Consider the following 24,310-nt stretch of genomic DNA (forward strand, 5'->3'; position numbering starts at 1 on the left):
TCTGTAAAGATTCTATCTAACAAAGTTCTGTAAAAAAGGTCGTTTTATAATGTGATGGGAGTAAATCTGACTGTGGTCGGTTACACATTTTCTTTCTTCATATATTTAATATAGTGTCACTTTGCTCCAGACAGTTTGGAACACTGGTCTATGGACTTCATGGCTGGAGTAGTTTGGGGTGATTTCCATTAGTTTGGGAAAAGACTGGGTAATTTTTTTCTCTTCTCCTTCATCCTCCCACTTTTTGCTCTCTAATTTCCTCTTTCCCTCTTCCCTACTTCTCCCTCTCCACCCTTTGCCTCCATCTATCATTGCTTGTTATATAAAGATGGAGCAGGACATAGATTGAGTTGTCTCAAGGCAGCTAAACTAAGTAGATAATTTTTTTTTCTCATGTGCCAATAATTAAATAAATCATATGTATCTTGGTTTGTGATACAACACACTATTGTCATTATTTCATTATCAGTCCCCCTCTTGTATTTTTTTTTTTTTTATCTTTTTTCCCCTCCTTTCATCCCCTATCCACAAGCCCACTTGACTCTTATCCCAAAATATACAAACTGTGATATGTTTAATGTCTGGTCATGGTTGTGTTTGTATCCTTAAAAATATATAGAATAATTTTGTATATGTAGATGTTTTTAATTTACTAAATGGTATTGTCTTATGGATCTAGTTTTTACTCGTATTTTTTATTCAGCCTATTTTTAATATCTAACCTTGTTATAGTCTGTATATCTTACTCATTGCCTCTCACTTCTGCATGGTTTGCATTTGCTGTGTTCTATCTATTCTTAAATTGCCTTTAACATTCTGCTGTAATAAGTAGTACCCCCATATGGACTTGGGTGTAAGTTTCTATGATTTCTATACCTAGGTTGGAATTGCTGGGTCAGAAGGTATATGTAGAATTTTAATTTTACAACTAACCTGATGGATATTGAATGATGTCTCTTTGTTTTAATTGGAATTTCCTTGGTTACTGATAACATTGTGCTTTTTATAGACTCACTAATCATTTAAGATCTTTATTTGAACGGAAATGCCTATTTTTGACCTTTGATCAGTTTTGTTTTGGCTTTCTTGTTTTGTTTTTTTCTCTTTTCTGGAAAGAGAAATTTCAGAAATTGCTTATATGTTGTGCATATTGACAGTGTAGGATTTTGCAAATGTCTTTTCCAGTTTGCCCACAGATTTTTACACTATGGCCATGTTATCTTTCATAAACAGAAATCATTGATTTTGATATAATCAAGTCCATCAATTTTAACCTTGTAATTTGTACTTTTTAAGTCTTGTTTAAAAGACTGTTAACTTTAACCTTTTATCTATCACATTTGGATATTGATTCATCTTGGGTTCATTGTAGTTATAGTATAAGGTATAGGAATCCAACTTAATTTTTTTATTTCATGAATTCAGTTTTACTGGTCCTATCTACCACATAATCTGTATATGGCCCACTGATTGCTGGTAATACCTTGGGCATATACTAAATATCCATATATATTTCCTTTCTTCCTATGTATATATATATATATATAGACTCTGTTTTGTCAATATATGTTTTGACATATATATATATGTATATATATATATATATAGACTCTGTTTCTCAGCTCTATAGTTTGTTGGTTTTTAATGTTTATTTATTTTTGAGAGAGAGAGACAGAGCATGAGCAGGAGAGTGGCTGAGAGAGGGAGACACAGAATCTGAAGCTGGCTCCAGATTCTGAGCTGTTAGCACGGAGTCTGTCAGTGGGGCTTGAACTCCCGAACTGCGAGATCATGACCTGAGCTGAAGTCAGATGTTTGACTGATTGAGTCACCCAGGTGCCCCTCAAGTTTTTATTTAAATTCCAGTTAGTTATCATATGGTGATATAGTGTAATATTAGTTTCAGGAGTAGAGTTAGTGATTGTATATATATTAGAATCAGTTTGAGTTCATTAAAGAAATCCTTCTAGAATTTTGATTTGAATTGATTGAATTTATAGATAAATTTTGGGAAGAATTGACAAATTTATAATGCTAACTCTTGCTATTCATGGAAGAAAAATGTCTACTTTTAAATTCTTTAATTAGGCTTTGTTTCTATATTAACAGTCTTGGGCATGTTTTTAAGCAGTAGCAAAATATAATTTTTGTTGCAGTTTTCTATGTTACTTTTTAATTAGTAATTGCTGATATTGAGGGATGCTCTCAATTTCTGTAAATTAACTGATATCTGGCAACCTTGCTCAACTCTTTTATTATTATGGTTTGTTTTTTGGTTTACGGTAGATTTTCTGTATAGTTGTTCATAATTTTTACAGGTATTGACTTGTTTCTTTTCTTCCTATCCATATATCATATTGTTCTTTTTATTGTCTTACTGTATTTACTGTCTTATTGTATTATCATCATTACTTTGTTGTTCAGAAAGGTAATAGTAGGCATCCTTGTCTGATTTTTGATCTCTAACAGAATATCTAAAGTTCTCCATAAACTGATGTTTGCAATAAGATTTTGGTAAATATTCTTCATCTAGTTATTCCTAGACTCCTGTTAATTTTTTCATAGAACATAAATAAATGTTGAATTTTATTGGCTTTTTTCCCAGTATATTGATATAGTCCTATGGTTTTTATACTTTAGTTCATGAATGTGCTAAGTTTCATTGATAGATTTTTGTGATCTTAAATGATTTTTGTATTCTTTAGATAAATCCAACTTAATGAGGATGTATTAGTTTTTTTTTTAACACTCTGTGGAATTTAACTCCTTTTATTTTTTACTTTTAATCTTTTTTGCATTTTATATATGGTTTATTGTTAAGTCTCAAAATTGTGAAGTCAAGTGTACTTCCTTCTCAAATAGTGTAAAAGTATGAAAATCAGTTTGTTTAATGTTATCTCTTCAGTACCAACAACAGTACTTGGAATATAGTAGGTACTCAAATAATACCAGTTGAATGAGTAAGTAAGTGGTAGCTAAAATAATGCAGTACATTTGTTTGAGCATATGCTAGCTCAAACTTTATTACTCATTTACTTATTCGCTAAACACTTACTGAATTTCTGTTCTGCATGAAATGGATTTGGAGAGCAACGATGTATAAATAAGTTAGGACTTATGCTTTTAAAAAATTACAGCCTACTAGGACAGAAGGTATAATCTTTGAATGACTGTAATATGACAGCACTGTATCTTATCACTGTGTATCTACTAGTTTTCTTAAAGCTTTGTTAAGATTTTATGATATAGAAAATGTGACAAATTTTCTTCAAATGAGAACTCTAATAGTGATTCATAAGAGTACTGAAGTCATTTATTTGCACACCCACTAGCTGTGTAGTATTAGGCAAGTTACCTAAACCTTAGCTGTCTTATATATGAGCTGTGATAATAATGATCTGCTTCATGCAGTTACCAATATGTACGAATGGTGCCTCGCTCTGTCTTTGGCCCATGATTGGAATTTAATCAATGGCAGTTTACCTGGCAAGAGTTATATATCTCTGATGCTGATTACTAGGCACATTGTTGGTACTTTTTAAAGTATATGATGTAAAGCATAGACATGTAGGTAGGGGTTCTAGTCTCTGACATCAACATACGAAGTTTATCAATTATTCAAAAAGTACACATTCTTCAATATATAAAGTTGATGTCATTCTAAACTATGGGTTTAAAAATTTAAAAAGAACAATTTCCACATGCTAATATTCTGTAGTGTTGTAATATTTGGTATTCATAAAGGCTTTATAATAATTTGATATGGCATTGTTTATATGGCAGAAACAGGCCTCTTCTCTCATTCATATTATTTCCTAGTTTTGAAAAAGTACAACTAGTGGTCAGAGCTCAGCCCTGTTCCTGGAATACATGTTTATTTTTGGGGCATTGCTGTTCCAAAGCTAGGGTGACTTTAAATAAGCACTAAAGTGTCTCTTTTGCTAAAGGAAGGGCCAGACATGTATGACTTCTAGAGTTGACTCTTTTCATAGCTTTTTGGGGGCCATAATTTGTTACTTCTCTGTGTTTGTTTCCCATTCTCACATTGCTAATTTGTATTACTGTATAGTGAAGGACATCTCTTCATAATATTAATGACAAAGATATTTAAAAATAGATTGCTTAATATAAAGATTTGTAATATAAATATTTTTTAAACTTCCCTATGTGGTTATATTAACATTTCTGTGCATTCCACAGGTGGCACAAATGATTTCAAGTCAGCTCAAAATGAATTCATTTTATCATTATCTTACCCCTTCCCTAAAGGCTACTGTTTTGGATTTACCATGATCTCGGGTAACAACAGCATTCTATCAGTTCTCCAGGCAGAAACCCAAACCTTTTCTTTTTCCTCAATACCATGTCTAAATAGCCATGGCTTGCAGAGGTTACCTCCTAAATACAGTTTTACTCTCTCTGTCATCTTCCCCTATCCTAAAACGATTGCCCTCAACATCAGGATTATTGAAAACATTCTCCTAACTATTCTCCCTACCTTATATTATAGATCCCTAACAACCTTCTCACTGTAGTGAGAGTGATCTGTGCATCATGCAAACCTGGGATATATGTTATCTGCTCAGAATTCTCTAATTGGTCATCTATAGAGTAAAATATAGAAGTATAGAAGAAAATATGGCATATCAAAGGATAGAAGGTTTTCCATGTCCTGTCTGCCATATTTTCTGCTGCTTACCACGTTGCTTTAATGGAACTGAAATATTTCTAGTTCTTTGAATGTACCATATTTCCTGCTTCTCATCCTTTCCTCATTCTGGTCCATCTGCCTGAATGAGTATTCTCACTTCTTTTTATTTTATGGACTCTTTCTTATTTCATACTTGTGTCCTGCAACAAATTTTCCTAATGTTTCACATTGAACTCAGAGGATCCCTTTCTCTTTTGCACTGTTATAAGACCCAGTACCTATTTCTGTTAGTGCTGACTATATTTGATTATCTTATCCTAAATATGTGTTCTTTTTCCTCAATAGACTGTAAGCTCTTTTAGGGCAGGTACCATGTTTTATTCATCTTTTTTAGCCTTAGCACTAATTATTAACAGTATATAATACTCAATAAATGTTTGTTTTTGATTTTGAGAGATAACTGCCCTCCTTTTGACCTGCAAATGAATCCAGTTCTAGCCTCGGGCAGTGTTATACAATATCAGGGCTGGGACTTATACGAGGGAAAACAGTTCTATTGGTGTCCAACGGAAGGATCATAACAGAAGTAACAAAAAGTTCTAATATTTTGTCATTTACAATAGTGTTTATCTGAACTTTTGGCCTGGAGGATAACAAGGCACACTTTGAATAAACATGGCAATATTTATTATTTTTAGTGAAACCGACCTTCCATTCACCCCCCTTTTATGGCTGTGCTGCTTATAAATTCCCAAAGGATTATTTGAAAAATCCTACTTATATCTGCCAGCCTTATCAGTAGGGCAGGAGTTCACGTATTGTAACAGGAGGTCAGATTTCGGTCATGGTCTTATAGATGGGGCCAAGCACCTGTAAATTCTTCCTTTGGTGACTAAAGTGAAGTACAATATCAAACAGGCAGTGAGACTTTTCTAGGAAGTGCTGAACTTTGGCAGGAAGGGCAAACTTTGGCAGGAGGAGGGGAGGGAAGAAAGTGAACAAGGGTCAGATAGTGGTTAATTGAGACTTGGTTCTTGGTATAGTAATGCAGTGGAAGCGTGGAGGGCAAATGTAGGTGTATTTCTTAAACAATTTATAATGAATTTGTACTGTTTAAATCTTCATATACAGTTTAGAGATGGGCAGGTAAATGGCAGGGTATAAAATATCATTTTATAGTCATTAAGGAGAATTTTTTTGGAAGGGAGAAAGTAACAAACTAAAAATTTTACCAGAAGAGAAATGAGTATAATAATTTGAGATTTTTGTACATAGTGTGGTAGTACTTAAAAAGATGAATGGACTATCTATCTAGTGAGGACAGAAGCTAGGCTCTCTTACAGAGTTTTTGAAAACTCTACCAACCCAGCAATGTTTGCCATGTTTATGGACTCCAAGCCTTGAACCCAGCTCAGTTTGGACAAAGATTTAGATATGCTTTCAGCTCCTCTGTGCCCTGGAAAGTCTTTCTGACTCTTCTGCAGGTTTGCTGCTCGCTCGTCCTTCTATCACTGCAGGAGCGTGTATGTGCCCCATATCAAAGAACTTGGGTGTCATTAAGAGACTAGGGGGAGCAAACCTGTAATACAACCATACCCCCACTGCGTGGGTCTCGTTTGCGATCTTATCTTCCTGTGGCTTCTTGTTCTCCAGTGATCTACATCATCTGCTCATTAACAATTTTAAAAAATCCTAGATGAAAGAATGTTGCCCAGTGTATACCTTTAATTTATATACTTTTCCTGCATTTGTGTTAAGCTATAATAAAAGTACCCTTTTTAAAGATTGCTGACATCTCAGATCCAGGGATAGCATATGTAGCAATATGTGGATTTTTTTTAGCAAGCAGCAGCCACTCAGTATTACATGAATCATAAGAACCTCATTTTTATTTAATTCTCTTTCAGTTACTAAAGGAGACTATAGAACAGCCTGAGGTATAAGGGGATGCCGAATGTCATTGTGTGGTGAATTCATATTACAAAGGCTCTAGCAAGTGCAGTATTTCTTTTAAACTTTCTTGGGCAAGGGGCCTCTGAGAATTTGATGAAAGCTGTGAGCCCTTTCCCCAGACAAAATGCACATATGTACAGGCATGTGATATTTTCCTTAGAATTTCAGAGGCTTCCTCAACTCCTGAATCTTATTAGACCTAGAAAGAACCCTTCATGTAAAGGGAACTAGAGGCTGAGTTCAGCTTCAGGCATCTACTGATTACAGACCTATGCCCCAGAATGGCTTATCCCAATTCCACTTGACTATCCCCTTTTATAAGCCTCCTAAGGACTCCCTACACTTGTCTTTCTCTTAGATTTGGAAGCCTTGCCAAAATCCAAATTTAAAAGCATATTTCAAAGTGAACTTATTTCTGTGCCATAAATCTTCATTCCCTGGGCAGTCATCAGGCATGGCAAGCTGGTGACCTGTTTTTCTATTAAGAAGAAGTTAGCCTCAGCACCTAAACTAATAGATTTGTCCCCTGAATTATTTTACTAAGAAGGATTCAAACAGAGGTTTAAAAGTAATTATGAGAACTATAGAGTAATTTATCTCCCTGAATATAAGTAATTTTGTTAGGTTTCAGGATATTTTACCTCTTGGTTGCTTTAATAATATCGCTTTTTAAATACTTGGCTATAATTCAGAGAGAGGAGTCAGTAGCAGGGCTAGAATTTACCCACAATCTCTTTACAGCTCTTCGTGATCATTGCTAGAGCCAGGGATGGCAGGGGGTGGGATGGGGTAAGCAGAAATCTTACTGGAATATATTTCTCCCTTTCTAATCTGAGAGTTTCTACTTATGTGGTCTGCATGGGCACAGGAGGAAACTACAAAATCCATGGTCCTGTGACTACTGATGATAGCAAGGAAAGGATTTGGAGAGTGGAAAAAAGGAATGGAGAAAAGCAGTTTTAAGGGACACATTTTTTGAGGTGTTAAAGGAATTACTTAAGGAAATTACTTAACGAACTGTGGTAGCAACTGGCTGTTACATTAAAGCACTTGGGAGATACATAACATGAAGAGCCTAAGACATTAACTGAGATTTTCAACTAAGGAAAATGATTAGTTTTGGCATTCTAAGGTTAGACTTCAAGATACTTTCAAATAGTGGTAGTGGCAGGGTTGTTGTTTATATGTGCACTTATAGTAGTATTGTTTTGGTTTTTATATAACACTCTGTGCAGCCATCTCATAGTGCCTCACAAATTTGACTACATTAAATAAGTGACTTACATGGCAAATATGAGAACACCTCACTTGGTAGAGACTGGCCTCACTCTGAATTATGCCATTAAATAGTTCTTTTATTGGCACCCAAGGTAAGATTTTACAGTTTTTACCCTGGTACCTTTATCAGAAGGCACTGTTGCTCTTTAACACAAGAATTGGGACATAGACTTAAGTCAGATTTATCTGCAGGATCGGGTGTATTTTTGAAGGCCAGACTCTTTTAATTGTTATTGCCTTAAAAAAATGAGAATCACTTAGAAAAATAGCAAAGCATTTCTGTTACATCTAAGTATCAGGACAATTGGTTGGCAAATGAAAAAATGAAAAATGAAAAAGATATTCAGGGTGCCTGGGTGGCTCAGTTGGTTAAGTGTCTGACTTCGGCTCAGGTCATGATCTCATGGTTCGTGGGTTCGAGCCCCGTGTCAGGCTCTGTGCTGACAGCCAGCTCAGAGCCTGGATCCTTTTCAAATTCTTTGTCTCCCTCTCTCTCTGACCCTCCCCTGCTCATGCTGTCTCTCTGTCTTTCTCTCTTTCTCTCTCAGAAGTAAATAAAACATTAAAAATTAAAAAAAAAAAAACCCACAAAAACAGATACTCAGACATCAACCTCAACCTCATGTAGTTTTCCTGGTGTTTCTCATAGACCATTGACCTGGCAGCAAATGCAAGCAATTTCATTAAAATTGATTGTATTTTACTCTAGGCTGTTTTTAAAAGATCTGTCCTGATTCTACTTTAAAAGAAACCATTGATTTGTATTTATTTTATGTAACTGTGATAAAAATCCATTATTTCAACTCTCAATTTTTTATAAAGACACTTGAATGAACATTTAAATTTCTGGTTTGGGTGGAAACAGAAGCAAGGTCATTCACTACTCCTGTGGTAGAAATTAAGACAAACGAGAAAGGCAAAATTCTAGGGGTTTGGAGTTTGTAAGTTTTTATTCTCATTTGACATTTCCAAAGATGGTGTTACAGAGAGAGGGAAATATCACATTATTTCACTAGTCACATGAAGTTGGAAATTGTGGATATAGAATTCCAGCATTGCCAGAGACACATAGCTTAATGGATCTAGAGTCTCCTAAAGTTGTTTCTGGAGCTATATTTCTAGGGAACACCAGGCTCATCAGATGATCTGTTAAAAAAAAAAAAAAAAAGGAGGAGGAGGGCTCGTGTTTCAGTTGCCATCAGAACTTTGTATACTGTGGTTCTGTCTTGGGTTTTTTACAGATCACATTAGTATATTCAAATATGTCCTAAGAAGATCTACCAAAAAAAATGTGTTACATTTTATTGAAGACAATATTTAATACAGTGAAAGAGGTAAATATGACCAGGACACTTTCTGCTCTTGAAAGTTCCTAATTTAATGGGTCTAGAGAATTGTAGGAGACTCTGAAGATAACCTGTTTTTGTTTGTTTTTTAATCCATCATGTTTAGTTGGAGTATGTACGTTGTGTTTGGGAAATGAGAAAAGAAAAATGAACTTTTAATGGAAAAGCCTTCCTGAGAGCAGTAATATGAAATGAGTGGGTACCATTTTCGAATCTTTGGGATAGCAATGATATTAGCAAGGAATTCTGATGTTTCTATACTTGACATTTGTTTTTTAAGAACTTTAGGTGGCCAGGACTTCAAGCTCTGGTTCTTAGACATTATTCCTCTTGACCCTTTTTGTAAGCGTTGTTTTATTTTCATTTTAAATGGACTCTCTCCCATCTCAGAACTATCCATCTGCTTTCCCCCTCCTCTCTAAGACAAATGCAAGTTGCACTGTTTGAGGGGCCAACTTCCACCGTTAGAACAGAGCTGGGAGCTTTCTGGTTTCCTTCCATGGTGATCTTGAGTACTTCCAAGCAATAAGAGCGCCGTTGGCATATTTTCTTTAGAGATATTTTTTTAATGTGGAAAGTTTTGCCCTGAAATATTTGGTGACTCCTAGTCCATCTCTGACACTTCGCAGATGGTGTCGTCACTCTCCTGCCATATCTCCCCGCCCCATAGTTGCACTGACCCACCAGTGCCTGGGGAGGTTAGATAGGGGTAAACACTGCATAGATCATAGAGAAAAGCTGAGGGTGAGATTCTTTGTGCGCTGCATTGATAAGGACACAGGAAAAGCCATTTATAGCGATAACTTTCCTGTAGTATGGGCTAATGGGCCCTGGTTTGTAGTCACTGTAATCTAACTGTTTATAATTGTCATATTGCTCTTTTAACCTGGTGACCTTATTACCCACAAGCATATCATTTGGCTTTGAATAAAAAACAAGAGGCAAAAAAAGTGATTAAAACGTTTCTTTCCCTACATATGCTCACATTTGTTTTTTAAAATGCTTATGTTTGGAAGATTAAACTCACGGGTTCTTGCTTTTTTTCTTTTCTTTTCTTTTTTTTAACAGTAATGTCTCACTTAAACAGCTTCTGATACCACAATAACAATTATTTGTTATGATCTGACAAAATGAACAAGAAATAAATCGTTTTCCATATCATACCCAGTAACACCCCTACACAGTTTAAATCGTATAAAAACTGTGCTTCAAATACGTTAGTTTCTCATTGTTCTCAGAATGGAGTAAACTTATTAATTTGGTCTCTATAGCCTTCCATGTTCTATCATGACTTGACTGTCTTACCTCCTTTCTGGTCACTCTCTTTCTCCTGCTCACAATCTATGCTCTAGATGTACTCTCCCCCCGTGTTCTCTCATAATGATGGCTTCAGACAGGCAGTTCTCTTCCCTGAAATAGAGTCCATATTTTCTGTTTTCTTTTTGATATTTTTTTCCTGTTAATTGTGTTAAGTTTCTCCCATTTCTGAGATCTCTGGATTTGGCATTTATAATTTTCTCTCCCTCATCTCCTATATCCAGCCAGATGTCTTAAATCTTTTCTTCCTTTTCCTGTTTTGGTTGTGACTGCCACATTTTTGTTTGTTTATTTTCTGCTTTTAAATTGAAAAATTTTAGGTTCTTTTAGAGCTTCCCTGAAATGCCTTCTTTACTGGATTCGTAGTTTAATACATTGTCCCAATAGTTTTGGATATTATGAGTTGTGGGGGAGGCATGAATAACTAACTGTGACCAGAGCCTCGTGATTTGAACAAGAAGACATGGAGGGGAAGGGTTTCCTTTTGTTTTATAGAGGAAATTTGGTCATTCGGACAGTTATGTAAGTTGCATATACCAAAATGATCTAACCAGAAGCAAATGCCACAACTGGAGCTCTGTTTTAAATATGCCTGGTTGTAGCAGGTGTCTTGAAGAGTTTTTAAGCTATGAATAGAACTGATTTGTTTTAATTGTGAGAGGTTTGGAGAAGCTGAGGTTGGGGCTGTAGTGGATTCTCTACTTTTTCAGATTATTATAACTCAAACCACAATCTAGAGGGGAAGCAATTTAGGACCTCAAAAACTAGAGGAGAAACTGAGACTCTTTGCCGGTAGCGCTGGAGATTTCCTCAAGGGACTATTGGCAGCATTCATTAATTTCCTTAACTCAGTGTCTTTAACTAGAGCTTCTGGGAATCTCAGACTACTGTGTTTCTCTCACAACACAGAAGGAACTTAACAAATAATTGTGAAACGAATGAGTGAATGAATGTTCAGAATCTTGCCAAAACGTACAATGTGAAAAATTGATGGAGGCCTGTAAAAGGGCTGTTATGCCATCGTCAAAGAAGATTTCGTTGTTTTGGCTGAAGTGAATATAGTTCATTGATCTATTATATGGGGTGTTATTAGTTTAGGTTTGGGATTTTTTTCTCGCCCTGAAACAAAGTGTAAGATTTATTAACATATTTTTTTAGATATGGAATTGAGGTCATTTATGATGTTTAATGATGATATCTGTAGTAGTGTAGGTGGTGTTTGAGTGCATGTAACTCAAGCCCAACTTTAACAGTTTAAACAAATACAAAGTTTTGGGACACCTGGATGGCTCAGTTGGTTAAGTGTCCAACTGTTAATTTTGGCTCAGATCATGATCTCATGGTTCATGAGACAGAGCCCCACATCGGGCTGGAGCCTGCTTGGAATTTCTCTCTATGTCTCTTTCTCTCTCTCTCTTTCTGCCCCTCCCCCACTTGTGCGCGCACTCTCGCTCTCTCTCAAAATAAACAAGTAAACATTAAAAAATAAAAACAAATACAGAGTATATTTTTAATAATATGACGAGTAGCCCAGATGTTGGCACTTCAGTGTTGGTATGGTGGCGCTATACTGTCCTCAGAGACTTATGTTCTTTTAGCAGCTACAGTTGTCCATCTTTAGTATGTAGTTTTGTCTTTGTTTTTGCAACATGGATGCCAGAACTTTTGGCATCTTTTCTAGATCTCAGAAACAAAGCAGGTGGGAAGGCTATAGTGCAAGGGCTGCATTCCATCTGAGTCTGTTTCTGTTCATCAGGAAAGCAGTAGCTTCAAAGAATAAAATATTTTGTAAAAATCCTGAATCCTCTTGTAATTTTAAAAACAATTAAAATTAGAAACAAAGTGATTCCTAGTCAATGTGATTTTTTTAAAAAAATTAGGGGCAAACCAGATAAGCTTGAATCTATTCTAAATTTTGACTTAAGACATGTTATGTAATGTCTCACAGCCTCAATTCTTTTCCATTAAAAAATTCTCAGTGTTTCTGTGAGAATGAAATGAAAGAATGGATGTAAAAGCACGTGGCATGTTACCTTTAAATCTTAAAGAAATATTCCACTTTCCAGTTTGTACATAATCCTGCTCACTCCTACCCCTGTCATTAAATGTTTATAGTATTAAAAGGGCTCTTTAAGAATGCAGTGAGTAAGGAATAAGGGACTGGACTAATGCATATGAAGATATAAATGCGCAGATACAGAAATAGTACAAGAACACGTGTTCTCTTCTTCCTACAGCCTTTCCCCATTTAAGATTACTTTTAAAAAAAAATTTTTTTTAATGTTTTTATTTATTTCTAGGAGAGAGAGAGACAGTGTGAGCAGGGGAGGGTCAGAGAGAGAGGGAGACACAGACTGAAACAGGGTCCAGGCTCTGAGCTGGCAGTCAGCACAGAGCCCGACGCGGGGCTCAAACCCACGAACCGCGAGATCATGACCTAAGTGAAAGTCGGACGCTTAACCGACTAAGCCACCCAGGCGCCCCTTAAGATTACTTTTATAAAATAACTAATCTAGAAGTTAAGAACCATGAAATATCAGAGCAAGAAGGACTTTGCCTACCCTTTCTTTTATCTATCTCTTTTCACAGAAGGGGAAACCTTGGCCTTAAGCAGTTAAATAACTCACCTAAAGTCATATAAGTGATAGGTAACCAAATTAGAACCAGAAGCTAGATATAGGGGCGCCTGGGTGGCTCAGTTGGTTAAACGTCCAACTCTTGGTTTCAGCTCAGGTCATGATCTCACGGTTTGTGAATTCCAGCCCCACATCACGGCTGTGCTGGCCGTGCGGAGCCTGCTAGGGGAGCAGAGGGAGAGGAGGAGAGAGAGAGAGAGAGAATCCCAAGTCCCCAACTCCTCGCCACTTGTGGTCTCTCTCTCTCTCTGTATGTTTCTCTCAATATAAATAAACTTAAAAAAATTAGAGCTAGATATAAATTTTCTGCCTTGTGTCCTTTCCTCCATCAGTTGTCATCATCATTAAAGTGGCTTATTTATTGTGCTATGCGTGGAGAGCTATTCTAAGCATGTTTACAAGTACTAAATTATTCTTTATATCCTATTGCACCCTCGTATGATACCTAATCAGCATATTAACTTTGTACAGCGAATCAGCACATGGTTTCCCTCGTTCTACTACCAGTAAGAGATTGGACCTGGTTTCTTGTCAATAATGATTGAAGTAGGGATGGAAGTGGGAAGGCCATCTATATCTTGTTAGTCTACCTTTTCAAAACATCTTCTCTCATTCAGATTTGCCTTTGGTACATACTTTAACAATTCTGTGACCATGTGACTATAACAGTTTTATGTGACTATGTTTGTCAAAAAGGTTTTGCTCTGGTTTTCTAGAACTGCCTCATGGGGAGGCCTGATTTATCAGAGTCATCATTGAGAAAAGAATAGGATTTGCCTTTCTTAAACAGTAAGGTCAGTTACTTTCTATGAAACTGGTCTGTCTGCCTATTTTTTTTTCTTGTAATATAAAAAGATGCCATTGAAACTAGTATCATTGAGATAGTGAATAGCCCAGTCCAGACCACACTTGGCTACAACTAGTTGTGGGCTTAAACAGTCAGCAGTGGCTATTTGAGAAGTTTGTTTTAGCTTTTATTCAAGTTTTTGAGAAGGCTTTTAGGATACTTTCTCTAGATTTTAGTTGCATTTGACCTCTTGTCCTTCTAAATTTTCCTGCATAATTCAGAAATACAGAAGAATAATTTCTTCCTCTACATTTTTCTCCATTATTCAGAAATTCACGTGTGTAATTCCTTCCACCAAATAATGCAATAAAAAGCAGCTAGGCTCCGAAAGCTTAACGGAAAGCACAAAAGTAGGAGAATTTATGAGAAGGGTATTTTCATTGGGAAGAAAATAGAAAGCCATAAGTGGATATTAACAATTAACAGATAGTGGCCCCTGCATGGCTTAGTCAGTTAAGTGTCCTACTTCAGCTCAGGTCATGATCTCATGGTTCATGGGTTCCAGCCCTGTGTTGGACTCTGTGCTGACAGCTCAGAGCCTGGAGCCTACTTTGGATTCTGTGTCTCCCTGTCTCTCTGTCTCCCCCTGCTCGTGCTCTCTCTCTCTCTCTCTCTCTCAAAAATAAATAATAAACATTTAAAAAGCTTAAAAAAACCAATAAACAGATATATGAATGAATGAATACGTAAAAATCTTAAATACGTACATATGTTAATAGGGAAGAGGCTGTGGTCTTATTTCTTATAGTAGGATGTTGAGCATTGACTGTTGGCAGACACTTACAGGTCTCTTGCATGCCTGTACATCTTGTGAGCAGAGGCACTATCTGTGTTTGTTCCAGATGATCTCTTCAGGGATGTTTGTGTAGCCAACAGCTTTGTAAGGTAGGGATAATTTCTCCTGCCAGAGAAAGAAGCAGGCATGTTTCCAGCTTTGGAAGATCAAGATCGTGTTTTTCTATGGAGAAAAGACACTTGGGTTCCCTATGCTCAGGGTTCCTCTCCTTTAAAGCAAACCACTGTATGTGCAGGCGCCTCCTGGACTTCTTCACATTGTCCTATGGAAATTGGGATTCTGGAAACTGGTGCGAGCACAAGTGCTGATACTCCAGCTGCTGCTATTGATACTGGTAATAAAGTCCTTTGTCTCTGATCCAGTTTCGTGCCTTCCGCTAGCATTCCTGAAAATGTGGCACACTAATTTGTTGGCATGCAAGGTGATAAAATCTCAGACTCTTAAGGGTTTCTCAATTTGTAGTCATTACAATGACTTATTCAGGCAGAAATCATTCATAGATACTAAACCTAGGGAGGAAATTTTGGTAAGTGATAGTATATTTGTGTTGTGTTTAAGTGTCTCCCCAAGATTCCTTATTAATAATGAGCCAAAAATATAATTGGGTACCCTCTTTATCAAGTGATCAAAATTAACATCAGAAGTTACATTAACATTGTGTGCCTCTGAGTGAGATTCCCTGAGAGTGATACCACATTACTTTATATAGTGTTCTGACCTGGAGTAAGTAACTGAATCTAACTCATGAGGAAAAATCACAGAGACTCCGGATGAGAGACATTCTGTTTGAAAGGAAGGAAAGGAAGAAGGAAGGAAAGAAGGAAGAAAGCAAGAAAGGAAAGAAGGAAGAAAGAAAACAAATATATACAAATATACATATATACAAATATATATTTTATACAAATATAAAATGTCAATCATAGGAAATAAAGAAAAGCTGAGGAACGGTTTCGAATTAAAGGAATCTAAAGAGGCATGACAACTAAGTGTAATGCATTGTCCTAGGCCAGGATTGGCAAACATTTTCTCCGAAAATGTGGCCTGACAGTGGTATTTTAGGCTTGGTGGAGCATAGACTCTCTGTTACAACCACTCAGATTTACTGTTATACCTCAGAAGTAGCCAGACACCATATGTAAATGAATGAATTTGCTTGTATTCCAATAAAACTTTATTTACATAATATGTAACAGGTTAGGTTTGACCCATGGGCTGTGGTTTGCTGATCCCTACCCTAGACTGAATCTTGAACTTGAGAGAAAATATGCTCTAAAGCACATTTTTTTTGTATTCATTGACAAAACTGAAATATGGACAGTAGATGAGGAAAACTTAAATTTTCTGACATTGATAATTATTCTGTTGTTAAAGAAATTATTCTTATTTTCAGAAAATGCACAATGAGCTACTTAGGAGTAAAGAGATCTGTTGTATGTAACATACTTTCAGATGGCTAAGGAAAAAATATTTAGGAGGAGAGCAAATGATAAAGGATAAGGAGCAAAGTATTGATGGAAGGTGAATCTGAGTAAATAATACGTGGGTGTTTCTTCATACTGTTCTTACAACTTTTCTGTAAATTAGGATTCTCTTCAAATAAAAAGGTTAGAAGAGTATGTATGTTGATATATGTGAATTTATATGTACGTACCTAGCCCATAGAGAGGGAAACATACAAATTTTTGTGGATCCTCTACATTCTCTTGATAGATACCTACAAAAAAAGAGAGATTAACCAAAACATGAATTGAAAATGAAAATCTGTGATTGATGTAACAAGGGAAGCCAGCAGACATCATCCTTGGCCTAATCTGAATGCACTTAGTTACCAAGCGGCTGTAGTCCAGGGGCCAGAGGTTTTACCGCGGTCTGAAAATGACGGTGGGAGCCACATTTTCCAGACTGCGAAACACAGGGTACCTTGTTTAGTCAGCAGAGTTTAGGTCAAATGTGGTTATGAAAAACAGATGAATTCTGGTGATCAAGTTGTACTTTGACAAATATTCCATTGTTTGAACATGCAGTAATTTCTGAAAAATGTGAAGCAGCCTGGACTGCGGAGATTGAGTTCTCTCTTCTCAACTCCCTTGCCTACTCACAAAGGTCTCGTCGTCGTGGGGAGTAGAAATAACAGGGCAGAAGAAGTATGTTAGGTCCTCCCCTCCCCCTTCTTCTTCCTCTTTTTTTTTTTTTTTTTTTTTTTTTTTACCTCTTTGCTCTACTGACAAATCAAGCCGTTCTGGGCAGGCTGTTTTGTCAGCTGTAGGTCTCGCACTACTTTGGGCTTTAGGGAGAGTTTTTGTATTTCAGTGTTGTGGATAGTGGTGTGTTCCAGTGAATTAGATACTTTGAGTGTATCCCGTTAATAGAAAAATGGTACTTGAGGTTTAGTGAGACACTCTTGTATTCCACTGACTCCTCTGGCTGGGACCTGAGAGTCATCGTGTCTACTCCTACCGCAAGAGGCTCATCCGTAGAGCTCTGCTCCTAGAATTTCAGAACTACAGTAATAGCACAGCAGGCCAGAGATGCTGGACTACATACAGAGTCAAGTCCTCTTTAATGGCTTATTTTTCCATTTATATACTTGTGTTGTCCTTTGTTGTTGCTGCTTCGGGTTTTGTCTCAGTTTGTTCATTCATCCTTTCGATAAATATTCATTGCATGCTTATTGTATGCAGAGGACATGGTCCATCCTCCTGCCCTTGGGTAGAATGTTCTGGATGATGTAGGCGCGCACCATTCAGTATGATCACCCCTAGCTACATGTGGCTTTTGAGCACTGGAAACATGGAGAGTCCTTAATGAGATGAGCTGTAAGTATAGAATACACACCAGAATTCAAAGGCTTGGTACAAAAAAAAGAATGTAAGATATTTTACATCACCTATCTCTTTACTTTTCTACTGTGGTTTCTAGAAAATGTTTAAATTGTGTATGTGGCTCACGTCTGTGGCTTGCATTATATTTCTGTAGAACATTGCTGCTTATCAGATAAGAAATAATATTTATAAACCCTAAGTATTTTTTCCCTGTCTCTTATCATGAAGTGATTGTGGTCATTTCTAGTATTACTATGTTTAATACTTTTCTCTGAAAGAATGTCAGCCATGATTATTACACCTTTTTTTTTTTTTCAATTTTGATGATGGTCAGTATATCTCAAAAATACCAATTCTTGTCAAATTCTTGGTATACCATTGCTGAATAAATTTAGAACCTTGGTGAATGTCTCTGGGCCACCAGATTCATTAGTAACAAGCTGACATTTGTAAAAGTGATTAGTGTGACCTAGAAATCTTGATGGTAGTATTTTCATAAATTTTGGTACAACTTTTATATAAGCTACCAAAATGTTAAGGAAAATGTCTATTGCTGTTGCTGCTTCCTCCTCTTCCTCCGCCTCTTCCTCTTCCCCCTCCGCCTCTTCCTCTTCCCCCTCTGCCTCTTCCTCTTCCCCCTCCGCCTCTTCCTCCTCCTCCTCCTCCTCCTCCTCCTCCTCCTCTTCTTCTTCTTCTTAACTTTTCTAACTACAGTGAGGTAAGGTCATGGTAATTGCGTAATATATAATGGGTTATTAAATATGAAAGAAAGAATTCACCTCTAATATAAAATGTCTAGTCATTTATAAAATTATAAATCAGTACAAAATGATATAAAACTGTTTATTTGTGAAGGTTACCCTTTGTTGCAGAAATCTATGGTACGGAGACTGGACTGCGAAAAAACTTTTGATGGCTGCCTGGCTGTGTCTTTTGGAAATGCTGGTTCTTTTATGCCCTGGGCAGGCTGCCAAGACATAAGTATCGCAGTGCCCTACAGATGGCTTTATTTTTTAGAAGCTGGAAGCTAAATCTTCATTGTATACGTTACAATGTATGTACACTGGTATTGGTCCTCTGCAGATGGTTGTGGCAATCTTAACATCTTTTGTATCATAGTGGCATGGTTTCGATTTAGTTTGTCTTTCATCAGGTAGGTCATATTTGGTATTAGTGGCATGTATGAATTTGGGAAAGTTTTTAATCTAAGTCTCAACTACGATATAGATAATTTTCAGGGCTATAGGGGCTTCTGTGACTTGAGGCCCCAGCAGAGAGCAGTGCTGATGAGGAACAAAGCTATAGGCAACTTTCAGGATGGGGGACAACAGACAGACTTCCGGCTGTACGACTGCTTAAGCAGGAGGTGGAGGCATGGTTTTTAGCCAAGAGGAATCTTATACATGTAGACAGCCCAGATCCATAATGGAAAATGTCTTCCTGTTGGCTTTCTCTTTCTTCTTTATCTCTTCCTCCTTCTCCTCCCTCTCCTACCCCCTCTGTCCTCCTCCTTCTTCTCTTGTTACCTAGTGTTGACATATTTTTGCAGTGGGCTTGTTAGGGTAAAGACCATTCGGTCTGAGAATATTGTTTCTACTGTGTCTTATATATTGAGGAGAGACAAAAGAAATATGAGATATACTATTATATTCAAGAAAAGTTGGTATACATATGAGATGACTACCAATATATATCGAAATTTCTTAATTTGGTAAAGGGCATCTGTGAAAAATCCCCAGCAAAGATCATATTTAATGAGTAAACTTTAGAAAGATTCCTAACAAATTAGGAAGAACTCAAAGACAAATACTCAAAGATGCCTACACCACCCATTGTGTTCATTATTCCTAAGGTCCTAGGCCAAGGGAAAAAAAATGAAAAGGAAGAAAGATAGAATTTCAGAATTGTACAATAAAGCCTTAATTGTAAAAGTTTCAAAATTCTATTAAAAAGACATTTAGGAAGTAGTAGATAAATGAAGAGAGAGACACTCTTTGAATAGGATGTCTACACATTGTAAAACTGTCAGTTTCTCCCTGATTTAATTTGTAAAATCAATGAAATTAAAATAAATCCAATAGGAAGTTTGTGGTAACTTGGCAACCCTTTTCCTAATTCGTTCAGAATTGCCATAATGTAGAGGCTAATGGCTTGCTGTGAAGACTTGAAGCCACATTGTGATGGTCCGTACCCCACAAGAAGCTCCTCTGTGTTTCCACAAGAATACATTTATGAGGGTGTTAATTTTGGTCTTGTTTCTTGTAGAAAATGGAGGAAGCAATCTAGGTATTCGTCACTGGGGGACTAATGAGTAAAATCGCTGTTTACATATGATTGGTTGTAATATATGCATCATATGCCAAGCTATTTTAAATGATGAACAGCAGTTATATGTAACAATATATAAAGATTTCAGAAGTACAGCGCTGGGGGATCAAAGTAAGGAACAATACAATTGATAGCTCAATATCATTTATATAGATTAACCCATAAAATAATACCATACATACTTATTTCAAAAGCATACTTTTATATAAATAAATAAAGAAGTTTAACTTGAATGGCATGTCTTTTTCTATGTACTGGAGTGGGTGCCTATGTTGATAGAGGAATGGGATTGGGAATTGGGCATAGAAGAAAAAAATTAAAATGCATAATAGTACATACTTCAACAGTGTGTCTTGAACTAGGGGAGTAATATAAAATCAAGTCTTTGCAAGTGATGCCTTAATAAAAGACTCTAAACTGTTGCTACTTGAATGTCAATCCCAGTAGCATTTATCAAAGAGGCTTCTGAGAATTTCCTCTAGTACCACCTCTACTCTTTAGAATATAAGCAGAACGGTCACAAAACACAGGTGGAAGATTTTATGTATTTCTTCTTTTTCTTCTGTGCTACTTGAAAACCTGTATTTCTTTTTAAGGTCACTGATGTACGTGGTCAGGTCACCAAGTGGTTTTCCTTATCTATTTTGGGGAACCAAAAGAGAAAAGAATTTGATGTTTTTTAGCAAGGAGAATGTACACATCTAGTATTCATAAAGTGAATTTTAGTCACCACACATTCTTTAAAGTTCACTCTTTCAAAGGAAAACAGCTCTATCAAGCAACTAAGTTGGGGCGCCTGGGTGGCTTAGTCGGTTGAGTGTCCGACTTTCACTTAGGTCATGATCTCGCGTTTTGTGGGTTTGAGCCCCGCGTCGGGCTCTGTGCTGACTGCCAGCTCAGAGCCTGGAGCCTGTTTCAGTCTGTGTCTCCCTCTCTCTCTGACCCTCCCCTGCTCACACTGTCTCTCTCTTTCTCTCTCCTAGAAATAAATAAAAAAAAATTAAAAAAAATTAAAAAAATATTTTAAAAAAAAGCAACCAAGTAATATTCCATTCGTTTAACAAGTATTTATTGCAGGTATGTTTTATCCTATATGGGTAGGTATCGAGCCAGTTAGCATCCTAGACTCTGAGGGGTTGCATCAGGGATTCCTTGCTTTGGAAAAAAAAAAAGGAGTTCCTTACAGCAAGTCTCATCACCTTTGTAAACATGAAAGACATTGAGATGGTTCTGTTGTTAAAGAGGGAGAGAAATGTAAATGACACGATTCGCAAGTGTTCTGTTTTCATTTTAAGCTTTCATCTGTGGTCAGTGAGTGAAACACATTTCTTCATTCAAACGATTTGGATGGAAGTTTCCTGAAACCACATTAGGCTGTCCACCTCCCCTGAAGTTCAGTGTGACTTAGTCTTGATTTGAGAGAAGGGAGGGTTTCAGAAGGAAACCTTCATCCATTCTTGGAGAAGGGGAAAAAAGCTACCTTTGTCAGGTTGCTGGAAGTAGGCTGTATGGAACTAGGCAGAAAAACCTGCATTGGAAAAGGGGGTATAATAAAAATAACATGAGCTGGTATCAGACACATTTTTCTTGCTCTCAGTAAACTTGGTAACTTTGGCTTTCAGTTTGCTTACAGGGCTAGGAAAATGTACTTTAAAGAATTGTTGAGAAGAATACATGAGGTAACAAGAGTGTTTTTATAAAGCACATAGTAGGTGTAGCAATTGCGATCTCTGTTAATTCTTTGTAATAAAGATTTCTTCTTAAGCATGTGTAAACTTGCCTCTTCTACTTCCTCAAATCTTAAATCCCAACCCCTACCTCATCAAGCCTCTTGGTGAGGTTTATTTTTACGGAGTATGTAGTTAAAATACGACCTTTAAAAGAAAATTTTATTATATGCCCTTTAAAACCTGAAGCATAGGTTATTTCAGTTTTTATTCTCTCTTTCCGGATAATTAAAGGTATCTGTTTCCTTGTGGCTTCTGTGAAATATCCTTTATGAAAATGACAAGCACAGAGGATCCTGTTTAATTTTCAGTGCTATATTTATCTCCTCTTCAACAGGTCTTCAAAGTATGAAAATATTAAAGGATCAAACTATAATCCTCATTAGAAGGAAGGAGAGTTTTGTCTTTTTTCTCCACTCAATATTAGGTATAGCTCAAAGCTGTGCTGTAGTCAACATACCACATTGCTGAGTCCTTTCAAGTCTAGGGGTTTCGTGTTTTTTCCCCCAGCATTTTCACACACACTTCATCTTACTTGAGCCTCAAGATACCAGTCTGACATAGGCAGGTTTTGTAGTGAGCGTCTTATATGGACGTGGTGGCTGAGGGAATTTGAGGTTCAGTGAGATTAATTGATCTGCCTGATGGATCACAGAGCTGGTGATTGGCCAGACTAGGGAGCCAAGTCCGATTTTATGAGTTGTATTTGAAAACCTCATTTTACTTTCCTGTATTAATGTTTCTGTTCGGAGGCAAGTGCTGTAAAATAAGTAAAAGGACTTTTTCCATGACGATACATTCTGAACGTATTACTAAAAAGTAAACATGTTGACATTGTTTTGCATTAATATCTGGTCTTTGAAGTTTGAGAAGGAAGAACAGTTCATAAAATTTTTAATTAAGAAAGCAATGCTCTTGGTGGTTTCTGCAAAAAAAGAAAGTATTTAAAAATAAGAGTCATGCCCTACCTTCTAATACTGGCAAAGACTTGGAAAGCAGATATAAGAACCTGGAGAAAGACAGTCACATAAACCACACTGGTTTTGGCTTAGAAAAATGACTGCAGTGGAGAGAGAAGATGGGCAAACTATTTCATAGTTTGCGCCTTAGATTGGGAGCGTTGCCTTCTTGGGAACCCTAATAATGTGTTAGTGTCGTCACACCAGGTCTCTTTGGTCCTGACAGCGTTCTGTAACTGCTATGTCAAATTTCAGCCTGGCTGGGATAGCTCTCTATAGCTCATCCTACACGTTTATTTTTAATTCAGAATTAGCCTGTGTTCCCTCCCTACTCTTCATTCCACACCTAGCTTGGGAAAATCAGGAGGGGGAGGGGGTAGGTGCTAATGGTGCTGTTTTAAAAGGATCCTGGCCAGCGCTAAGTTAAGCAGAGCCAAACTTATTCTGGACTGGTCTTTGGGTAGATCATCCTTCCTTGGCTTGCCAAATAGCCCTTCGTAATGCCAGGTTATTGTGCAGTTTGTTCCAGGATCAGGCTTCACTTGGGCCCTCCCATTCAGAAAAGAGCAAACATTTCCCCTCTTTCCAGGCATAGCATTTTTACTCTCTTAAGGGAGACTTTCAGATACTGGTCTGTTCCAAAGATGTTTGGTTAAAACTTTCTGCTGTACAGAGTGTCATCTGTTGCCTGAAATCATCTCATACAATTACTGTAGAGTTGCATACTCGGCATTCACAGGGAGGAGTCCTCCTACAGATGGCCACTTTGTCTGTAGTCAGAAGTGGTAGATGACGGGGTCACCAAAATAGTAGTTTTAAGGTCATCTTACTGCTACCAGGATGGTGAATTCCCTTCTAGGGGCAAGTGCTGTTCCTTCTCCCTGTCCACTTCAGAGAGAGCATGTTTTTCACCACCCCCCTTCTTGTGTTCTTTATCTCTGAATCTGGCAGTTTCTATACTAATCATTCCACCATTGTCTGCTCAGGCTCTTTCTGCAACTGAGCTGGTAAAAGATCAGTTAATGGACACTGTAATGCCTTGGATAAAAGGGAACCAAGGCAATATCTTAATTTTTTTCCTCAATGTCATTGTTCCCTGTTTTAAAAAAATAGAAAAATGTAAAGAAACCAAATCATAATTCTACCATAGTTTTGGTCTGCTTCTTTGTAACATATTTGATATACTTCTAATAAAAGTGTAATTATACTATGTGCATTTCTTTATGATTTTGACTTGCTCCTCCCCCCCCATTACATATACCATATCACAAATATCTGTTCATGTCAAATGTAGACCCAACATTATTGTTTTTATTTCCCTTGTATACGTTTACTTAATCCGGTATAGTTGGAATTGATCATGTAATGATGATGATGATGGCTACTATATATTGAGTACTTACTACATACTAGGCATCATATTGTATGACTTACATACATTGTTTTATTTAAGTCTCATAGCAACCCTGACAAGTATATATATTAACATCCTTATTTTGCAGGCAAGGTAATTGAGACATAGAGTAAGTAAGTTGCTTAAGATCACAAAGTTAGAGGTAAGCCGGGGTTCTAGCCCATACTATTAGAATCTGAATACAAGTTATTTCATCTGTGCATGTTTTAGACATTTTTTTTCATCACTTATCTGAT

At 36.8% G+C, this 24,310-nt stretch overlaps 1 protein-coding gene across 3 annotated transcripts in view; it reads left to right on the top strand.

Annotated features, from left to right (window-relative positions):
• Positions 1-24,310, top strand: part of EXOC6B (exocyst complex component 6B) — a 604,485-nt gene that overhangs the window by 265,663 nt on the left and 314,512 nt on the right. The window lies entirely within an intron of this gene.

Source organism: Hyaena hyaena, unplaced genomic scaffold (assembly GCF_003009895.1).
Source record: "Hyaena hyaena isolate Hyena2069 unplaced genomic scaffold, ASM300989v1 scaffold_591, whole genome shotgun sequence".
In the NCBI taxonomy this organism is placed as follows: domain Eukaryota; kingdom Metazoa; phylum Chordata; class Mammalia; order Carnivora; family Hyaenidae; genus Hyaena; species Hyaena hyaena.